This window comes from Canis lupus, chromosome 14 (genome assembly GCF_011100685.1).
Source record: "Canis lupus familiaris isolate Mischka breed German Shepherd chromosome 14, alternate assembly UU_Cfam_GSD_1.0, whole genome shotgun sequence".
Taxonomy (NCBI): Eukaryota; Metazoa; Chordata; class Mammalia; order Carnivora; family Canidae; genus Canis; species Canis lupus.
Window position 1 is genome coordinate 35,277,720 of NC_049235.1, and position 4,970 is coordinate 35,282,689.

The 4,970-nt window shown below is 39.4% G+C and overlaps 1 non-coding gene across 1 annotated transcript; it reads right to left on the reverse strand.

Moving 5' to 3' along the window:
* Positions 1-790: 790 nt before the first annotated feature.
* On the reverse strand, positions 791-897 carry LOC119867703. Its single transcript, XR_005369860.1, has one exon. It is a non-coding gene; the product is annotated as a U6 spliceosomal RNA (small nuclear RNA).
* Positions 898-4,970: the final 4,073 nt, after the last annotated feature.

Sequence of the window (4,970 nt, forward strand, 5' to 3'; positions counted from 1 at the left end):
GAGATTATTTTTTGACTCATTTTATTGAAAAATACTTATTTTTGCTCAACAATTATCGCAACATTTTTCTTAGGGATTGCTTTCAGAATGAAACCATCTGACGTGACTAAAACAATGAAGTAATTTTTTGGAATTTAGATTACCTCCACGATGTCTATTATGTATTTTGCAACTCAGCAAATTATTTCATTTCTCTCTCCCTAGTATGGAAATTTAATCTAGGTATTTATTTCATTTTCAGTAACCTATTTGAAGAAAGACTACCCTTCAGTATACAGTATTACATTATGCATTCACAACTGATACTATAAATTATGCAATCTAACAAAAAAATTATTAATGGTATATGGGGGGGGTGATCGTGAAACCTCAACGGCTAGCAATAGAAAGCAATTTTCCCTGTTGCCCATCAGAAAGGAGAAGGAGCCCAGAGAGTGTGTTTAAACAGCTCCGTGGCATTTATTCTTTCGCACATGTCACTGTTTATAAAGACAAACAACAGTAAGGCCCCCAAACAAACTGGAAATCTAAAGCATAAAGCATAGTCCATTGTTATTCATTTATTTACTTATTTATTATTTTTTCTTTTTTCTTTTTTTTTTTTTTTTTTTGCTTTTACTCTTTTCTCATTGGAAATATATATATTTTTTATTGGAGTTCAATTTGCCAACATATAGCGTAACACCCAGTGCTCATCCCATGAAGTGCCCCGCTCAGTGCCCATCACCCAGTCACCCCCACCCCCGCCCACTTTTTCTTTTTTTAAAAAATTTTACCTAAAGTCCAGTTAAAAAATATGCAATGCTTCATAAATATGCTTGTCATCCTTGCATGGGACCCATGCTGATTTCCTCTGTATCAGTCCAATTTTAGTATATGTGCTGCCGAAGCGATCACAGGCCAGCTTTAAACATCAGCAAATAGATACTTCTAAACTACACCTTGGCACTTCAATACTTCTGTACTGAGGTCCATTTTAACATGCAATTTGTGACAGCAGAATAATGGGAATGGTCAGTTTACTGTGTTATACTGATGACAGAATTTGCCAGCAATTTTCCTCCGCTATTGTTACTGGTGCTCTCCACAAATGGAGAATCTTATAATTACAAAAACTGCCGAATGTAGGTTCTCAAGACATTTCAGCCTATTTAATACCACCTGATTTAGAGAAGAGATCCTGTGAGCCTGGGAGTGAATCCTTGTGCAGTCCTGTGTTGCTGAAAAGGGAATGTCCCACTGTACCCAGGAGTAGAGCACGTAGGCAATCTGGCCAGGATCGTTCAGAGGCCTCCAAGGTCAACCCAACAGTCCCAGATGAGGGTGGGAACCGTGAACTTGTGGAGCTCCACCCATCTCTATAGCTGAGAGGTTTATTTTCCCCAGTAGCACTTTTCAGAACTAGGAGGTGAGGTGCAAAGAGCTGATGATGTTTTTTGTAGATATGGTTCAACAGAATGAGGTCTGCTGCAGTGGACAGGGGGTCTGGACTGGGTAGAAAAAGTGGGGAGTGTGTGATAGATCATAGGATCAAGGCTAGAGCAGCAAAGCCATTAAGGAGATCCACTGGGATAACACAGTCCTCCCTCCTTTTGTCTCGTGCCCCCTCATGATGATAGCTGTCATCATACAGCATTTCATCTCAAACAGTGTCAGTCTGGGGCCAAATGTGGTTCAATTTGCAGAACTCTGTTTTGCAGAAAGTTTTTTTAATTTCTAAAAACATTTTATATAAAAAATTCAGGGAAATTAGTTATATAGAGGGAATTCAGTATGGATTAGGACAAATCTTGTTATAATTTCTTGGATGTATGCTCCCAGAAACTATACTAAATCTCAAAGTCTCAAAAAAATCAGACTTTATATTAAAACATCCCACCCAGGATGCCTGGGTGGCTCAGTGGTTGAGTGTCTGCTTTTCGCTCAGGGCATGATCCTAGAGTCCTGGGTTCGAGTCCCACATCAGGTTTCCTGCATGGAGCCTGCTTCTCCCTCTGCCTATGTCTCTGCCTCTCTCTCTCTCTCTCTCTCTCTCTGTGTGTCTCTCATGATTAAATAAATAAAATCTTTAAAAATAATAATAAAACATCCCACCCAAAAAGATGAGCCTTTTCATAACCTATTTTTCAAATAGACCTCATTCCAATTCTATTAAAAGTATAGAGTAACTCATTTATTTTACTTTATTTCTAGTATTTCATAATGCTAAGAATGAAATTTCACTCACTACAGGTTATTCTTATCTGCATTTTTCATCCTTAAATTAATACATTGATTCATCCTTAAGTTAATACACGAAGATAATATTCTTAGAACTTATGAATCTGTTCTCTGCCCTTTTCCAGATTTTATTTGATGTTGGCCTATGGTCTTGCCACAGTTTGCCACAGGAAAGGATTCCTTTTGTTTCCTTCTGAGTATTCAATATCTTTGGTACCCAGTGAGGAATTGCCGGTATAATCCTTGTATCATTAATGAAAATAAGACTGCTTTGCAGCTTTAATTTTCCCATATGTTGCTGGTAATGAGTGAAATAAATCATTACACACTGCATTATATAATCAGTGTAATGGGTTGAATTGTGTCCCCCCAAAAAGATATGTTCAAGTCCTAATCCCAGGTATCTGTGAATGTGACCTTATTTATAAAGAGGGTCTTTAGAGATGTAATCCACTTAAGATAATGTCCTCCTGGATTAGGGTAGGCCCTGAAGCCAATGACTGGTGGTGTCTTTGTTTTTAAAGACTTATTTATTTATTTGAGAGAGAGAGAGAATGCGTGTAAGTGAGCATGAGGAAATGGGCAAGGGAGAGAGAAACCCAAGCAGACTGCATGCTGAGCGTGGAGCCTGGCTTGGAGCTCTATCCCACAATCCTGAGATCATTACTTGAGCTAAAACCAAGAATCTGACACGTAACTGACCACAACATCCAGGCACCCCTGACTAGTGTTTTCACAAGAGAAAGGAGAGGCAGATCTGGATATGACACACAGAGGGACACATGCACAGGCCGTGTGACAATGGAGGCAAAGGCTGGGGTGATGCAGTTACAAGTCAAGGAATGCCAGTGATTGCTGGCGACCACCAAAGGCTAGGAAAAAGACATGGAATGGATTTTCAAGCTTCCACAAGGAACTAATCCCATCAACACCTTGATATTAGACTTCTGGCTCTTGAACTAGAAGAGAATACATTTCTTTTGTTTTAAGCCACCCAGTTTGTGATAACATGTTATGGCAGCCCTAGGAAATGCATACATGCTGTATGGGCAAATATGTAAAATAACTATAGTTGAGATTCTTTTCGGGCAAAAGAAGAGTCAGCATGAGCCAGGACTTCCCATATCTCCAGAAACAGAAGTGAGAAACTCCCACTAGGGTACCTGGAGAATTCTTTTTGATTATTAGATATTTGAAGACATTGACATACCTTTCCTCGTGGTACTTTTAATTTATCCTCATCATTACCTAAAGTTATTAATAACTTGAAATAATTATGTTGCAAGTTAGAAGTCAGGGACCTGGGTGGCTCAGCAGTTGAGCATATCTGCCTTCAGCCCAGGGCGTGATCCTGGAGTGCCAGGATCAAGTCCCATATCGGGCTCCCTGCATGGAGCCTGTTTTCCCTCTGCCTGTGTCTCTGCCTCTCTCTCTCTGTGTCTCTTATGAATAGGTAAATAAAATCTTTTTTAAGTAAAGAAAGTTGGAAGTCAGAATTGTTGGCTGGAGAATTTGGGGTTTCATAGGAAAAACTCAACTCACAATGGAGTTTGTAACATTCCCATCTTCAGTTGCTTCCAGATTAATTTCTATTATGAATAGGAATTGGTTATTCTATTAAAAATGAACATGTCACACAGGCATCAATATGGTTGTATTAGGAATGTTAAAGGTACACACACTCAGAGGAAAAAATCCCACAGTGTATAGATACTAAAACCTTAATAGAACTAGGAGATTGCAATTTTCTACTTTTATTTATTTTTAATTTTTAAAAACATTTTATATATTTATATATTCACGAGAGACACAGATTGAGAGAGAGAGAGGCAGAGACACAGGCAGAGGGAGCAGCAGGCTCCCTGAGGGGAGCCTGATACGGACTTGATCCCGGGACAACAGGATCACGCCGAGCCAAAGGCAGCCACTCAACCATTGAGCCATTCAGGCGTCCCCATGATTTTCTACTTTTCGGATGTACAAACTTCCTACTTTTTCTACAATGGGTATGAATTGCTTGTAAAATAAAAAAATTAATAAGGAGTTTGCTTAGTGCATAGCATAAAATTTACATTTTTCTTAAGACACACGTTTCCCTGATTTGTGCCAGGAGAATTAAGGCAATGGACCTCTAGTCTCCTTGTCTTGAAATTTTTTTCCTGTACACACACACACACACACACACACACACATCCAACTAATAGAGGAGTGTTAGCTTTATCAGCAATGAGATGTAAAGGAGACATAAATCATGGATGTATCTGACATTTAACCAATTTAGATTCCTTTCACACCACTTTCAATTTCAAGTGTGTCCTTTGATTCTCCATTTAGAGAAAACAACCCCATCTGCTGATCAGAGAACCTCTAACCAAGCCTAACCCATCCCCACAGCTCTTGGAAGCCTGCTTGGTCATGATAGAGTAAAATGTGGCTATGCAGCACACAGCTCAAGGGGTCACCTGTGGCAGCCCTGAGACTCACTCTGTTTTCTGGAAACACTCAGCATTTTATGGAGGCTTCAGCATTAAAAAATTTAAAGAATGCCCTATTTTTATGGCATTACCAGTTTTTAAAAGCCAGTAATATTTCTAGGCCTCCCACTAATTTAAGGGCAAACAATATAATTAAAATAGCCTACAAGGCCCTACATGATCCAGGCCTACCTTGCCCGGTTCTCCCTTATTCTCCACACACCACCCTTGAGTGTACCATGACCTTTCCTGCCACAAGCTGTTTGCACATACTGT